This window comes from Macaca thibetana, chromosome 8 (assembly GCF_024542745.1).
Source record: "Macaca thibetana thibetana isolate TM-01 chromosome 8, ASM2454274v1, whole genome shotgun sequence".
In the NCBI taxonomy this organism is placed as follows: Eukaryota; Metazoa; Chordata; class Mammalia; order Primates; family Cercopithecidae; genus Macaca; species Macaca thibetana.
In genome coordinates, this window is record NC_065585.1 from 110,989,578 (window position 1) to 111,007,768 (window position 18,191).

General features: G+C 41.3%; 1 protein-coding gene across 5 annotated transcripts in view; it reads right to left on the reverse strand.

Annotated features, from left to right (window-relative positions):
* The window catches only part of NRG1 (neuregulin 1), a 1,132,381-nt gene that overhangs the window by 279,010 nt on the left and 835,180 nt on the right, over positions 1–18,191 (reverse strand). The window lies entirely within an intron of this gene.

Sequence of the window (18,191 nt, forward strand, 5' to 3'; positions counted from 1 at the left end):
AATTCCACAAGGATTTATTGCCCACCTCGAGCTTGTGCTCAACATTGTGCTGTGCTAGGCCCTGATGAATAATAGAGACAATCTGGTCCCCATGACTGGGAAGAAAAAGGCTTTTTTTTCTTTTTTTTCTTAATGTATTGACTAAGGTTTTATGTCTCAGCTGGAAACATTTCTCTGATGAGTGAAATAATTATGGGGATTATATTGAAAACGTAGCTTTGTGTAGAATACATGATATTCTATACTGATATTTCTTGGTTATATAGCATATTTGACTTGACATTTGCAATACAGAATTTAGTTTTCCACCTTTTCAAAAGTGAACAAGCTGTAGTGAAAGGATATAAGGGGGAATGACACCCCATCTAATTCCCAGGTAATCACAAACAAAGGCAGCCTCTGTGTGTATCCCTTTGGCCTCATAAACCTCAAAGAGGAAGTGGCCCAAGTTCAGGAAGGTGCTATCATAGACCCAGGTGTATTATTGTGGATCTTCCACTGTGCAAGTGGGCACTCCACACTCTTTTCTATGAATATATTATAATTCCCATAGACTTTCTTGGAGCCAACTGAAACAGCTTTTTCCTCTAGCAGCTATGCAGATGGCTAGAGCCTGGGGAGCCATTCTAAGCCAGACTACCCAGGGAGAGAATCTCTAGTACCTGGTACGTATCCAATAATATAGGGTTAAGTGAAGGCAAGGGAAGGGAAGGGAAGCTTCTATTTCATTTGCACAGGAGAACATTTTGCTCATAACCTCCTGGTCTCACAACCAAATTAATCTGCTTGTTCCCAGTCTTTTCTTACAATACTTAAGCAGTGAAGCATCTTTTTCTACACAATAGGAGTGACTGGGAAATTTATTAAAATAGTAATTTTTATAAGCATATCAAAATAATAGATTCAAAGGTGTAACTCCTTGAATATATCCTCTTTGTGCTGTAATATAATGAGACTGATTTTCTTGTAAATTTGTTATTTACGATTAGTTCCAATAGTACTAATCTAAGAAACTAAGAGAAATTTCAATAGTAACCACAATAATTGTGTTGATATCAAATAATTGATCATCTCTAAGAGATGTTGCTAACACAATATGCTAGGTCTGTCTCACACAATATGCTAGGTCCGTCTCATCTTCTAGGATTTCTGCAAGGTAGGGATAGTTAACCACATCATAGAGATTATTTGGGAACTGTAATAATTAAGCAGCGACACCTTGAGATGAAGGGGGAAAAGTTAGTTCTCTCAAGAACATTTGTAAATGTTACCCCATAATATACTATGTATTCTTCTGAAACCATCAACACAGGCATGCCCAAAAGTACCAAGAAAATAAAATGTAAGATTGGAGATGGGGGTGAAGTCACAGCAGGAGTGCTGAATGGTGATGGATGGGCAGAGATCAGAACGAGATGGACAAGGCCTTCACTTTAAGGACAGAAAGGGTGGCAAGCACTCTTTCTTTTTCAAACGTGGCTAGTTTTTTTAGGTGTGAAAAATAAAACAAAGGGGCGAGTGGACAATTTTAGTAAAGAAATAATAAACCTTGAACACAAAAAGGGTGTTAACATTTCTTGAGACAAACGATTTTGGGCTCTGGCAGTTGTCTGTGGCTTTGGGGCTTTAGGTGTCCTTCGACTCTAACATACTGATCTTTCTTCTTGTGGCCATGAGGGAGAGGAGTTATGCTTCTGCTCCATATTTAATACCAATGATACCAATAGAATGCTTCGTAGCTACTGAGTACTGAAACAATGCTGAGCAACTATTACCCACTTCATGAATCACAAAACCTGGCTCAAGAATAGTCCTGCATATCATCATGCACCAGTACCTGCTCATTCCCACTGAGCATCAATTCTAAAACTGGAGGGCACATCAGAATTGCATGGAGGCCTTGTTAAAATACAAGCTGAGCTACATCCCCAGGCATCTGATTCAGTATGTCTGTGGTGTGGCCCCCAGATTATTTTTTTGTTTGTTTGTTTGTTTCTTTGTTTTTAAGACAGAATCTCATTCTGTCACCCAGACTGGAGTGCAGTGGCATGATCTCAGCTCACTGCAGCCTTGACCTCCCAGGTTCAAGCAATCCTCCTACCTCAGCCTCCCCTATAGCTCGAACTACAGGCACACACCCCTATGTCCAGCTAATTTTGTTTATTTTTTGTAGAGATGGGGTCTCACTATGTTGCTCAGACTAGTCTCAAACTCCTAAGCTCAAGATATTCTCCTACTTGGCCTCCCAATGGGATTATAGGCATGAGCCACCACATCCAGCTGCAAGAATTTATATTTTTAACAAGTTCCCAGGTGAAGCTGATACTGCTGCTTCAGGTACTACACTTTGAGAACCATTTCCCCATAGGCACATACAATTTAAGTGTATTGAGAGCATCCAAAGTCACACATAAAGAATAATGAGGGAGGACTGAGAAGTCTTTCAATCAGAATCCAAATACAATGTTCTGGAAGAGCCTTGAAACATTAATCTCTTAAATATTAAAGTGGCGGTGATGACAACATTTTGGATGAGCCAAAACTTGGCTGTATTTTCCACTGACATAATATTTGCCAGCTATTGTTAAGTGAAAGCCTTTTACAGACATTTGGAGAGCCATTATGAGTTATTACTTTAAATATTTAGCTTCCATCATTTAATATTTTTGATTATCTGCAGTCCTGGGCTCACAAACTCTGGGTCCTTCACCAGGAAGAAACCTGGGAGGCTCCTTAAGAAAAGTCTGCCTGTGGTCCTGCTGCAGTAGGTAGTCACGCAGACATGAGCAGAGCAGGACAGTGCCCCCCGCCCCAACCAGGAATGTCAGGCGACCATCAAGTGATGAACAGGTGGTTGGTAGCTGTCCCTCTAAAATAATTGGTTCCAGCCATCTCCAGGGAAAGGCAGTCTTTCTATAAATAGGAAAAATCTGTAACTGGTGATGATCAGCTTCCCGTTAAGGTCCCAGGAGTTGGGCAAGAGGGCTCACACATACGCACTAAGAGGCCAAATGAGAGTTTAACTGGTATACGACCTTCTGGGGGTATTCACCTGAAGAACGCCTCAGGTGAGCATGTGTACAATGCCAGTAAACACACTGCGCATGCTCACTTCCCAAGCACTAGCGGGCCACCACATATGTGGCAAGCCCACCCTAAGGAAAGAATCAAGGGAAAAGGGATGCGAAGTGCCGGAAGTAGGCCAGCATATACAACTCCAAGTCAGAAGGCGAAACCACTGCGCTTGACCTCCAGGATGTCCGCTTGGCCCTCTTCCAAGTGCACTTTACTTTCTTTTCATTCCTGCTCTAAAGCTTTTTAATAAACTTTCACTCCTTCTCTAAAACTTGCTTCAGTCTCTCCTGCTTTATGCCCATCAAGGCAAGTTTTTCTCCTAAGGAGACAAGAATTGAGGTTGCTGCACACCTGCACGGATTCGCCACCGGTAACAATCCCAGTCCTGGGCCAAGTGCCTGTTGTTACTCTAAACTCTGAAGTGTGACTCTGATCTAGATGCTACAGGTTTCTGTGCCATCTGAGGCTCCTCCCCTCCACCCACTGTCTCTCCACGTCTGCCTGTTCCATAGATCATGGAGTTAAGAGAACATCACTGAACAATTCATGGAAGCTGTAGCTAGACTACAAGCAGTTGCCACCATGCCTGGCTAGTTTGTTTGTTTGTTTGTTTGTTTTGGTAGAGATGGGGTTTTGCCATGTTGCCCAAGCTGGTCTCCGAATCCTGGGCTCAAGTGATCTGCTTGCCTTGGTCTCTCAAAGTGCTAGGATGACAGACGTGAACCACTGTGCCTGGCCTCATGGGGCCTTTAAGCCAATTTGGGGGGTATTTCCCAAGTGGTCAGAAGTATGATGGTCTCTCTTTTCAATGGCTTCATTTGCTCCCACATTTTATTTCATCTGTTACCATCACAATTCTGAGAGAAAGATTCCTTTCACCTTCCCAGTCTTCCATGAATTCCTCTGATTTTGCTTTGGCAATGTACTTACTCAAACCAGCTTAAATCTTCATCATCTTCTCTCTTTATTGCAGATTATAAGAACGAAAAGTATGCTGAAAGTAATGAAATCGGAGTGAGTGTTTGATTGGAAACTCTGTTCTTCATAAAATATTTGGGTGAAATAATGGAAGAGTCCATCAGTCCTACTAGAAACAAGGTCTGAGATTAAAACCAAACAAAACAAAAAATCAAGGCACAAAAGAGAAGAAAAGTGCTGCAAGTTAATTAGCCAGCAGGATGCCTTTCATTCAGGGGTAGACTGCCGTGCTCTAAGAAACCACAGTCTCCAGAAAGACCCCTTCTAATGGAGCCCAACAATTAGAACCATGAGCTGCCTTTGTACCCTTGTTGCACAACCTCGTCCCTTTAAAATAGATCTGTCACTAATGACTGAAGGCTGCATGTAAATTTACCTCACTCCACAACCATCTGCTGAGCATTCTTAGTTCTGACTCCAGTTGAAAGGGACGGGTAACGAGTTGCATGGGTAGACCTGCTCTCTTTAAAAATCCTTAAGACTCTAACGTGTAGAGAAATGCTTCTGATCCACAGAAACCAGATTGTGTTCCCCAGCAGATGCTGCATGCCCTGATTTTCAGAGTTCAGTGGCACCAAATGCTCGCAAGACAGTCTGCACTCCAGGGAATAGGCATACGGAGGTGGTCTCAAGCAATCCAAGGATAAAATGTTGCACATTTCATTTGCTCTTGGATTTCTAAAATCATTTGGCTCTTATCTCTGAAATAGCAGAGCACAAACACATAAGCCAACGCTCGTGGAACCAAAGGTTACTTTTGTGAGGAAAATTAAGCTATTGGAGGAGACCAGAAGTCACCAAGCCCTGCCTTACAAGCAAGAATTAAAAAAATACCAGTCTCCAAAAAGGTCTCTTTTCTGATCAATTTCTTTCTCTGTAAGACTTAAGAAGTCAAATGAATTCAAGTTGCATTTCGTTTCCCTTTACCCTCATGGCATAGAAATTGAGCAATAGGTGGGGTCACGGGCTCATTTGAGGCAGTATCACAGCTTTTAGTCAGAACTCGTTTTTACCCAACTTCTGTTTTTGTTTTTGTTTTTTTCTTTTTTCTTTTTATTTTTTGAGTTTGAAAAGTATTATAATCCAATACTGTTTTACATTTTTTTTAAATCAATAGTGGAAACTCAGAAATTTAAAAGAGATTTTGCTTTGCCAATTAGGTTCGTTTGACAAAAATGTACTTTATATGTTTTTAATTAAAAAATATGATTTACTTGCTTACTCTGGATTTTTCATATTCACTTCAGTAATATGTATCAGACACCTGCTATTAACTAGATCTAGTGAAAGGAAAGGCACTTGAGAGTTGGCATTCAGTTCCAGCAATTCTGGATTGGCACAGTGGCTCACGCATGTAGTCCCAGCACTTTGGGAGGGTGTGGCAAGTGAATTGCTTGAGGTCAGGAATTAGAGAGCAGCCTGGCCAATATGGCGAAACCTCTACTAAAAGTACAAAAATTAGCCTGGCATGGGGCACATGCCTGTAATCTTAGCTACTCAGGAGGCTGAGGTAAGAGAATTGCTTGAACCCAGGAGGTGGAGGTTGCAGTGAGCCAAAATCGTGCCACTGCACTCCAACCTGGGCACCAGAGCAAGACTCCATTCCAAAAAAAAAAAGAAAAAAAATTCATCAATTCTGTAGCCTCTTGAGAAAATAATGGTGTGTTTAAAAACTTGCTTTTACATTCTTTTGAGATCAAACAGTAAATGTAGCAAAGAGTAAAAAAAATTTCTAGAAAATAAAAAATTCAAATATTCTAGCACAATGTCAACTTTGACTATATCCTATTATAAAAGATTTCTCCAGGTTAATATTCTGTGTCCTAAGGATTAATATTCCTGTGTCCTAAGGGTTAACGTCCTAAGGGTTAATATCAACTTTGTCTATATCCTATTATAAAAGACTTCTCCAAGTTAATATTCCTGTGTCCTAAGGGTTAATATTCCTGTGTCCTAAGGGTTAATGTCCTAAGGGTTAATATCAACTTTGACTATATCCTATTATAAAAGACTTCTCCAGGTTAATATTCCTGTGTCCTAAGGGTTAATATGACTGTGTCCTGGGTGGCATAAGTAGAGTTTCATTGCATTTATGGATTCTTAAAGGGCAGCTTTCCCCTTTGTGGTATGAGGGACACTTACGGTACAGGAGGTGCCTGGAATTTGTCAGCTATCTGAATAAGAACTCCCGCTATTGTTTTGTGTTAGTTAAAACAAAATATAAAAGGATTATACAGTAAGAAATTCTGAGGCTGGGTGCGGTGACTCACATCTATAATCCCAGTACTTTGAGAGGCCGAAGTGGGCAGATCCCTTGAGGTGAGGAGTTGGAGACCAGCCTGGCCAACATGGCAAAACCCTGTCTACTAAAAATACAAAAAATTAGCTGGGCATGGTGGGGGCCGCCTGTAATCCCAGCTACTCAGGAGGCTGAGGCAGGAGAATTGCTTGAACCCAGGAGGCAGAGGTTGCAGTGAGCCGAGATTGCTCCATTGCACTCCAGCCTGGAAAATAAGAACAAAACTCGGTCTCAACCAAAAAAAAGAAAAAAAATAAATAAAAAGAAGTAAGTGAATTTGCAAGGCTCATGTATTCAAGGATAACTTCAGGGGGTTGAGTGGGAAAGATATAATTGGTATGATCACCTAAATAAGAGGTATTACGAGATTTGAAAGAAAAGATTACAACTTTAAGGGGAAACTTAATTAGATAGAATTGCCACAGAAGCAGCAACTTCTCTCAGGAGTTTAAAATGCAATATTCTGACAATTGTTTACTTGTTTGGTGAATATGTGTGTTCTCAGTGACACAGGGAAACAAACTAGTAATTTCATTTTCCTTTCTTCTTCCTTTCTCCCACCTACTTCCTTCTTTCCTTCTTGAGTGTCTGCTTTGCAGCTATCATTAGGGATATAAAATAAAAAAGACAGGGACTCTGCCTTTGAGAAGTTCATGGGGTGGAGAAGGAGGACAGGCAGACATGTAAACAATTAAGGAAAGATAGAAGCTTATTATTAATATGAGAGAAGATGCAGAAAAGTAAAGAAAGGAAGGAGAGCAGACCAGGCACTGTGGCTCACGCCTGTAATCCTAGCACTTTGGGAGGCCGAGGCAGGCGGATGACCGGAGGTCAGGAGTTCAAGACCAACCTGACCAACATGGAGAAACCCCATCTCTACTGAAAATACAAAATTAGCTGGGCATGGTTGCTGTAATCCCAGCTCCTTGGGAGACTGAGGCAGAAGAATCGCTTGAACTCGGGAGGCAGAGGTTGTGGTGAGTTGAGATTGCGCCACTGCACTCCAGCCTGGGCAACAAGAGCAAAAACCTGTCTCACAAAAAAAAAGAAAAAGAAAAAAAGAAAAAGAAAGGAGGGAGAGCAGACACTAAACTGAGCACTGCAGTGGGAGTAACAGGTAGAGAAGCCAAGAAGGATTTCAATTTCAATTTCAAGAAGTTTAGTATTTCTGAAACCTTTTGGAATCCTTCCTTGCACAAGAATTCTCTGAATGGAAGGTTGCACGGTGCATTTTAACTATACCTGATTTTCTTTGTGATTAAGATTTAAGTGGAAGGATAGATGATGGTATGAAGATATTTCCAGGATCTGTTTATTATTTACAGGCTAAAATTTTAATTCATATAAATTTTAATCATCATTATTCTCTAAACATGAAATGTTTCCATTAAAACACAAAACCCAGTGGTAATACTTCATGATTTTAATAGGTCACAAATAAACGTGTTAACTTCCGTAAAAAGAAATAGAAATAAGCAAATCAAAAAGTCCATTTTCTAAGCTGAGAACATATATATTGGCCTAGCAGAAAAAGACAAAAGTGAGTTCGTATCTAAGTCTGCAGTAGGAGAAAGGAAAAAAAAAGGCATAGGTATGTTATACAAATGACTCCAAATAGATTCTGTGCCTGCTGGACAGCATCGTTTATATTTCACCCAATCACCTTGACTTCAAAATGCTTCAAACTGAACTCATTATGTTTCCATCAAAGCTCATGTTAACTTCTGTATTTTCTAAACGTTATCACATTTCATCAGTGATCTGCTCTTGAAATCTCTGTCAAAGTTGACTTCCTTCTTTCATGTTTTCTCCACATCAGCCAGTCCTTAAATCACACTAATTCAAAATGCATCTTGCCATTGTCTATTTCTTTTTATGCTCACTGACAGCACAAAGGTGGATATTCAGTAGTTCGTACCTGGACATTTTAGTAGCCTAGCAGTTTCTTCATTCCTTTCCTTCTCATTTCCACTGTATTCTCCTTGGTACGCTGGTTTTGTTCTATTTCCTGCCTAAACCAAACCTCAAATGACTTTCCCTGAAACTCTGGGTTCTGCCCGAACTTTCTAACGTGAGTGGACATTGGAGGCAATGATGGAAACTGTGAAAGGGGTGAAGTTGTTTCTGGGGGTCCCTGTCCACCCACATCCCCTCTTCTCAGCAGTGTAAGGAAACTGACACGACAGCTCACCTGTGCTCAAGCGGGGAACACAAAGATTTACCTAATCTCTGACATTGCCTTCAAGATCATTATAAGGTTGGAGAGGGAGAGAAGGAAATTCTAGCAAAGGCTTATCAAGTGACAAATGGAAGTATCATGTAAGCAACTGTGGCATATACTGAGCACAAGAAGTTGAAGTAGTCACTTTGCTCTAAGTCCAGACCAATGAACAACAAGAGGCAACTAAATTGCATACATTTCATGGGGGAAGAAGGAAAAGCTGGAGATGGAGCAGAGGTGAAATGATTTGACATCTTCCTAACACTATAATTCTTTTGGTTTATTCTGTGAATGCCTCTTCAGAGACAAGGCGAGTGGGTAATTACGGGAATGGAAATGTTTGTCACAACTCAGACAATAGACTAGAATCCCCAAGGAAGAGAAGTCCTCTCAAGCCAGGCTATGCTTTGGATTTAGCCAGAGAAGTGGCAGAGAAGTGGAGATGAGGATTAAGACTATGAACTATAAGAACTAGAAAATCCGGAAGAAATGTTCTCTTTCTCATCTCCCCAATCAACACACACACATTCATGTCAGTTATGGGCTCCCTTGGGTCATGCCAATGCAGTGTCATCCTGACATGAATTGAGTGGGTAACATAGCAAGACAGGAACTGTGGGAAGACACCTGGCAACCTAAGCCTCATGCTGTCTAACACCCTGTCCCCTAAGATCAAAGCCTTGTCTCAAATGAGTCATCTGGCACTTTGGTGTAAATAAGTTTTAAAGCTGGGGTTGTTCCCTAACATCAACCTGATGTAAGAACTCCTGGTGGAAGGCTGGGAGTGCCTCTGAAGCTTCAGTTCAGCCCATCTGTCTACATGTTATTCCACTACCCTGTTCCCGCCCTCTTCCCCCACAGCTCCTTCTGACTCAACACTCCAAAGAGTCTTGGAAACTTGAGCCCATCTGCCTGTTCCCTCTCTCTGCTCCATGCATTTCCTCTTGTCAGCATCTGGCCCCTGCTCCTTGTGTATGGAAGAGGGACTGGGCTTATCCCACAGAGCACCCCATGGTCCTTGGAACGGCCCGTTCCTAATCACAGCAGAGCAATGAAGGGAGTGAGGTTGGGCAGCTTCAGGGAAGCAGGGATACTGAGATCCCAGCCTGGATCTGCCCAGAAAAGCATGGGAGATTTTGATCTGAGGCATGTACCAGTGATGTGCAAAGAATAGATGGAGAAACTAATATGGATATTATTTACAGATACCAGAGAACACACACACACACACACACACACATACACACACACACACACACACAAAGTAGAAAGAAAACCACCCCCAAATTTGGATTGGTTCTATAAGGGTAATGTCATTGATCGCCATTTTCTAGCAAGAGCTGATTGCATAACTCTCCTCCCAATTTCCTGTTATGTGCCTCATTTTGATAGCTTCAATGGGCCATAGTGACAGTATTTTAACAAATCAGGAATTTTCTTTTTTTTTTTTTTCCCCCCGGAGAGCTGGTTACCAGCACAACACTGATTATACATAACATTAATGTGGTAAACTAAGTTTTCTGTGAATTTTATTTGATTGCAGGGGCTTAATTCTGTTCACAGTTCTGTTCTGTCATCTTCTGTTACTCATACAGCATCATCATTTGTTTGTTTTGAAAGAAAGAGATGGAAATTGTCTATAGAATGAAAAATAAACTCATCTTAGTATTCAGGGCACTTAGTAGTTGGAGGCCAGGGTATTTTACTGTTATTAGAACTTTCAGTCCCAGTTAGAGGTCTTCATACTAACCCCCCCAACAAGCTGGGCATTTTCTTATTCCTGTATTCTACTTACACTGGCCCCATTCACTTGATGTACTGTGATGCCTTTTTTTCATCTCCTACACCCTAATCCAATCCATTCTTTAAGGCAACTGGAAGGCTCAGCAGCTTCAGAAAGTCCACAAAACACTGTTATGAATGCTCTCTCTCTATTAATTTATTTAGTCCTTATAGCAGCTATTTCAGACTCCTATCAGCTCTGTATTAGAGGTGAATCAATTAAGGTGGAGACATTAAATGACTTGCCCAAGATAATGCAACCATTAGCTATAAAGCTGGGATTTGAACCCATGCAGTTTGACCACTAGGTCCATAAACGTAACCACTGCACAATACTGCTTCACTCAAGAGCTGGGGTTGAGAGTATTATCCATGGACCATGATAATGGCTAACTTTTCTTGCTTTGCACTTGTTTCCTTGGTCACTCATTGGCACATGCTAGTTATGTGCCTTGCACTGTCACTCTTTTTCTTTGTTGTTCTAACACCACGTTTGTTTGTTTATTTATTTATGTATTAAGACAGGGTCTCGATGGGTCACCAGGCTGGAGTGCAGTGCTATGATCTCAACTCACTGCAACCTCCTCCTCCCAGGCTCAAGCAATCCTCCCATCCCAGGCTCAAGCCTCCTCCTCCCAGGCTCCTCCCAGGCTCAAGCAATCCTCCCATCTCAGTCTCCTGAGTAGCTGGGACTACCTGTGCTCCTCCACACCTGGCTAATTTTTGTATTTTTTTTAGAGATGAGGTTTCATCATGTTGCCTAGGCTGCTCTTGAACTCCTGGGCTCAAGAGATCTGCCCGCCTTTGCCTCCCAAAGTGCTGGGATTATAGGCATCAGCCACTGTGCCTGGCCTATTTATTTTTAAATTATTTCTTTCTTTGACAAGCAATAATTGTATATATGTATAGGGTACAATGTGATACATGTTTTGATGTATGTATACTGACATGGTTTTAAATCTCATGTTGAAATGTAATCCGCGGTGTTGGAAGTGGGGCCTAGTGGGAGGTGTTTGGGTCATGGGGTGGATCCCTCGTGAATAGCTTGGTGTTGTTCTCATGAAAACGAGTGAGTTCTTGCTCTGAGTTCATGTGAGATCTGGTTGTTTAAAAGAGTGTGGCACCTCCCCCTCAACTCTAGCTCCCTCTCACCATCTGATATGTAGGCTCCCCCTTTGCTTTCTGCCATGATTGGAAACTTTCTGAGCCCTCACCAAAAGCAGATGCTAGCACCACACTACCTTTATAATCTACAGAATCGTGAGCCAAAATAAGCCACTTTTCTTTATAAATTACTCAGCTTCAGGTATTTCTTTATAGCAATGCAAAAACAGACTAACACATATACATTGTAGAAAGGTTAAATCAAGCTAATTAACATCTCTATCACCTTGCCTCATTATTAATATTATTATTATTATTTGTGGTGAGAACATTTGAAATTTTTTTTTTTTTTAAGCAATTTGGAGATGTACCATACATTATTTTTAACTGTGGTCACCATGCTGTGCAATAGATCACTGAAGTTTATTTTTTCTGTCTAACTGAAACTTTGCATCCTTTGACAGCATTTCCCCTTCCCTATCTCTCTCTCTCAGCCCCCAGATTTGGTAATCACCTTTCTACTGTTTCCATGAGGTTGACTTTTTTTAGATTCCACATATAGGTGAGATCATTGCAAATTGCTTCTGCCATTTTACTTTGTCACCCCAAAGGCTGGGACCACGTGCTCTGCTTCTCAGTAGCCTCTCTTTACCCGGTGCTTAAGGAGCATTTGTTCAATGATTCAGATAATGATCTCCCTAAATTCCTTCTCATCCTTCTGCACCTCCTTTCAAAGCCTACCAAAATGTTGGACATCTATTTGACAGATCTGTATGTGTCTTTAAGTGATCCTAAAGAAGATGTATAGAGTTGGATTTTCCTTTACCAAGAAACAAGAATGGGCTGAGTGTGGTGGTTCACAACTGTAATCCCAGCACTTTGGGAGGCCCGAGGCGGGTGGATTACAAGGTCAGGAGATCAAGACCATCCTGACCAACATGGTGAAACCCTATCTCTACCAAAATAGAAAAAATTAGCCGGGCATGGTGGTGCATGCCTGTAGTCCCAGCTACCCCGGAGACTGAGGCAGGGGAATTGCTTGAACCCAGGAGGCGGAGATTGCAGTGAGCCAAGATCATGCCACTGTACTCCAGCCTGGTGACAGAGTGGGGCTCCATCTCAGAAAACAAACAAACAAACAAACAAACAGAAAACAAGAATGAGAATAAATTATGTAAAGAAAAATAAGGGTTAAGATGCTCTAAACCTTTGAGTACCTGACCAGTCATTTGCACTAAGCCCCTTCACTCTACTCTCCCCTTTTCTTTGAACTATGACAAATAAATTGGGCTCATTTTGTTCAGTTTAATGAATTTATTTTTTTACTTATTTTTTGGAGACCGAGTCTTATTCTGTGGCCCAGGCTAGAGTGCAGTGGTGCAATCTCGACTCACTGCAGCCTCTGCCTCCCAGGTTCAAGTGACTCTCTTGCCTCAGCCTCCTGACTAGCTGGGATTACAGGCACCTACCACCAAGCCTGACTAAAATTTTATTTTTAGTAGAGATGGGGTTTCACTATTTTTGCCAGGCTGGTCTCAAACTCCTGACCTCAGGTGATCCACCTGCCTCAGGCTCCCAAAGTGCTGAGAGTACAGGTGTGAGCCACCACGTCTGACCCAGTTTAATGAATTTAATTCTCCCATAAGGTACAGGGACTGGGACCCTAACAAATTCCTTGACACTCTGCCAGGGTCTGTCTCTTATGTTTTTGTTTTTCCTTGAAATTCTGTTGATATGAATTAGGTATAGATTTACAATTTATTTCAATACCTTAGAGCAGGTGAGCACAACCCCTTCTTAGTAAACAGATGCTATCTCAAGAATTTTCCCCAGTAGAACTCAATGCAACAGTTTTCAGGAAGGTGAAACAGCAGGTCCAAACAGGTCGTACTGGAGATAATTTCCAAATTCAATTATATTCTTTGCTGATGTAAAGACACACACCACCAAGAGGTAGTTTCAGCTTGTGGGCGTCAAATGAAACCTAAAGCATATTGGGGTTTACTGATTTCCTTTTTCAACCTGAACTCATGAAACATCTTGGATCATTTTAATGCCAAAGGACAATTTGAATGGTTTAACCCCTGGCTCTCGATCACCTTCTCCTTTGTCTTTATCCCGCTGTCATCATGTGGTCTATACTTCTGTCTTCTTTGGATATACTCTATTTCCATACTATTTCGTAGCTGATTGTTGATGCTTGTTACACTGAGCTTTATTGTACTGTAATGTGCTATATGATTTTAGGGTACAACGATCTCTATTAAACATTGGGGAGTACTTGTTTTTGGCTTGTTTGCTTTTTATTAACAGTATCAAATAAATAAATAATACCTAAAACAAACCAGTCATGACTATTAGCATAGACATGTCCTACACCATCATTTTTATGGTATTATGTTGGTATCCCAAAACATTTGAATGTAGGGTGGACCTGAAAGCAATAATTGAACACAGTTAGCTCATTGCAAAAGTCTTTGGCCTGAAGAGACCATTCCTGCCGAGAATCACCTAAAAGGGCCCCCAGGCTGCAAAAAGGCCCCCCACATGGAAGAAGCCCACTGGGCAAATGCCTCCCTGCTTAAGGGCCAATCCAAGCCTGGCAGCTCATAAACATCATTAGCAAAGCCTACTGCTGAGTTATTATGCAGCAGAAGGATACTTGAAACTGCTGGTTGGTATTGTTGTTTTATTTCTCATTTGCCTGGGTCAAAGTGGCAACACTCACTCAAAAAGATCAGGCAATTTCAACGTCTCAGTTGTTCCAGAGGATGAGAAGTATATAGAGATTTATTATCCGTCGTGATTTTTCAAATCTCCAATGCATTCTGTTACAAAGGAACTGTGTCACTGGTGAAGACAGCCCAGAAAGCTAAGCAAAAAGGAACAGAGGGAAACTGACTTGTTTCTACTAACATCTTTTCCAAGATGCGAACCTGTAACCAAAGTGGCACATTTCATTCCTTAAATTATATATGGAGTTAAACTATGTATTGTGAGCAACCAAAGAACAGATGTTACTATTTTTATGAGAAGACACTAAATTAATAATTCTTATTAATAATTCTCATTCAATACTATCTTTGGATTTAGCTTTTATTTTTCTGAATCCTCTATGCCTCTCCCACCACCCCATCCAACCTACTTCTAAAAATCATTAAAAGTTAAAATTTTGATGGCAATTCAGAAATAGGTGGAAAAACTACGCCAATGGTATTTTTTAAAAAAATGTATTTAATGCTTTGATGCTCTTGAACAAAGCACCATATCCCAATGTCTCACTTGTTAATATACCTTCCTGTCATCTGCTTTGTGACATTATTGTATGAAAATCTAAACAGCATATGTAACACATGAGTTTCAGGCCTGTTTTGTTTTTGAGGAGAAAAATGTTTTGGAGGAAATGGCCCAATCATTCTAAATTGTCACATTCATTAGGGCTCATTGGTATTGATGACACTGAACCGCTCCTGCAGAACCACTGCTTGGGCCTTATTCTTTAAGTGGCCGAATACGATGAACTCTCAGTGGTGGCCGCTGACCTCTGGCTCATGCCATCTTGCAGCCGGCTTTCCAGGATGAGAGCATCCTTGACGACTTTGTTCTTTCCTTGTGTAGACCTTGAAAAGCTAAGGAAACTTCGGAGAGGCACGGGTCCCAGTGAGACGATCAGACTTGTTGCTGGAATGAATATTTAACTCAATTGGCTTTCTGCTTCCATAATCATCAATTCTCCCCTGGAATTGTATTCACATTTTATGAACTCTCTGTCTCATCGGCTTCTTTGATCTACAGACATTGTCTTCCAGTTGGGCATTTGCTGCCTCCCAACTCGTCAGCCCTTGAGTCCATGTAAATAATGTGCTACATAGGAACTCAGTGTTTTCCAAATAACAAAAGATAGATCTGAATGCTTTAGTGCACCATGAAAGGCTGTTGAAACCATCAATCTTGCTGGCTCTTGTAGAGGTCAAGAGACGGCAGGGCCAGCTGGCCAATCAATTAACCACGAAATTCAGTTTGGAGCTTAAGAAAAGCTGTCGCTGTATTATTCTTTCCAGCAACAAAACTGTCAATATTTACTGCAGGTCATGTATAAAAATGGAGGAAATGAAGAGAATTACTATCAAGAGCAGCAAATGCTGGGATCATTGGTAATTCTCATGTGTTGTCAAAAAGAGTCCATTCTACCCAACGTATAATTTCTGGAATCAAATTGAACATGGAAAATGTCTTATAAACCCTCTGGAGCTTGAAAGAAAAGAGATCACATGGTCCCTACCCATAAAAGATTATGTTCATTTTTCTCCATTGTCATCATGTCATCATGAGTACTTCAATATAAGTCAGAAAGAAACTTCCTGTTTGACCTCCTGAAATGAAACTTTTCTGTAATTGTATGTGATCAATTGTATTCTTTATGCCTACGAGCACATAAGGGAAGTGAATCAATAAATTAACTGATAGCTTGTGCAAGGAGATAGGATCACAAGGGACAGCCCCTGAAGAATGAATCATCCCTTTCATATATGACCAGCTGCTCGATCTCTTAGAGCCAGCTCTGGAATTCTTTACATACCTTGCTCTAATTCTTGTCATTGGTCCAATTTTTCCCCTATTTGTCTTTAATCTCACAGAGAGATATCTTCTCCAATTTTCCTTTTTTCCCCAATTTCTGTCAAATACACCTTTATAATAAATTCTCATTTACCTTATGTATCTGTGTCTCCTTCACATCCACACATGCAGATGTGTAATACTTTCTCTACCCTGCAGGATCCAGAAGCAGCGACCTAACTTTTACTACTCCTCAGCAAGATAGGCATATTTGATCTCATTTCTTAGAACAGAAAATTGAAAATCAGAGTGATGAATTAATTGATACAACCCACTTAAAGCACCTAATTCAAGCCTGATACATAGGATCAATACATGTTCTACAATATTAGTAATTTTTATTGCAAATAACTTGCCTAACATTACAGAAACTGTGAGTGATAGAAGCAACATTTTCACCTAGATTTATTTAAGCTCTAAGTCCCATCTTCTTTTCCCTCTACCACACTTTTAGATCATCTCTGCCTTAAGAAAACAGGCACAATCTAGGCATCGTGGCATGCGCCTATAGTCCCAGCTACTTGGGAGATGAGGTGGGAGGATCACTTTGAGCCCAGGAGTAGTTTGAGGCTGCAGTGAGCTATGGTCATACCACTGCACTCCAGCCTAGGCGACAGAGCAAGACCTTGTCTCTGAAAAACAAACAAACAAAAAGAATACATGCATCGAAGTCAGAAAAAATAGGGGGAGGGTATGAGGAGCACTTTTCTTTTTTTTTTTTTTGAGACAGAGTCTCTCTCTGTCGCCAGGCTAGAGTGCAGTGGCATGATCTCAGGTCACTGCAACATCCACCTCCCAGCTTCAAGTGATTCTCCTGCCTCAGCCTCCCATGTAGCTGAGACTACAGGCATGCCCCACCATGCCCAGCTGATTTTTGTGTTTTTAGTAGAGATGGGGTTTCATCATGTTAGCCAGGATGGTCTTGATCTCTTGACCTCGTGATCCTCCCACCTCAGCCTCCCAAAGTCCTGGGATTACAGGCGTGAGTCAGCGTGCCTGGCCGAGTAGGCACTTTCTAAGGTAGGAGTCAAGCAGTGGTGTCCAGGGACCTTTGAAGGGATGGCAGTAAGCTCAGGAAGCTGCTTCTAGTGCTTGGGGCTTTTTCACAAGGTGGTAAGTAAGAGCCAGGAAGCAGGCAGGAAAGATCAGTGCCAAAATTTGAAAAATAATCAGTTTCTAGGGGAGGAAGCATTGTCTATGAGTCTTCAGGGTACTAATTACTCCATTCTCCTAGAGACCAATCCTATGATCCTATGTGCTTTGCATAAATAAACCAATAATCCTCAAATCAGCAAATAAGGCCATACCAGTACAGTACCTAGCATCTTCATTCCCACACAGTACCTGTGCCACAGCATACAACAGCAACCATAAAAACAGGAATATTGGCCAGGCATGGTGGCTCATGCCTGTAATCCCAGCAGTTTGGGAGGCCAAGGTGGCCAGATCACGAGGTCAATAGTTTGAGACCATCCTGGCCAACATGCTGAAACCCTGCCTCTACTTAAAAAAATACAGAAATTAGCCAGGCGTGGTGGCACGTGCCTGTAGTCCCAGCTACTTGGGAGGCTGAGGCAGGAGAATCGTTTGAACCCAGGAGGCAGAGGTTGCAGTGAGCCAAGATGGTGCCACCGCACTCCAGCCTGGTGACAGAGCGAGATCCTGTCTAAAAAATAAAAGAAAAAAAAAAAAAATGAACTATCACCGAGAACAGTCCAAGGCAGAACCAGAGGTAGGGTCTTCAGGGCCCTGGAGGGAAGGGATGCTTCTGGAAATATTACATGCCTATAGAATAGAGACCGCATGGGGGAGAGTGTGCTGTGAGACTATCACCATCTGCCTTCTAATGGAATCAGTTTCCCAACTCCCAGAAAAACTCTTCTTACCATAGTAATTTTTATTTCAAGGAGTTCCCAGAATGTTTTCAGGAATGGGCAATATTGTTAGAATAAGTGTATGACAGTCAAGATGATACTATTCTAAACAAAATATTTATTTTAATTTCATGATTGTTTTATCTACAAGTATGGGGCAGCATGTCTGTGTTCATTAAAATCTACATGAGTGCTATACTCTGCCACAAATATATGGGAATATATTACTCTAAACACATTT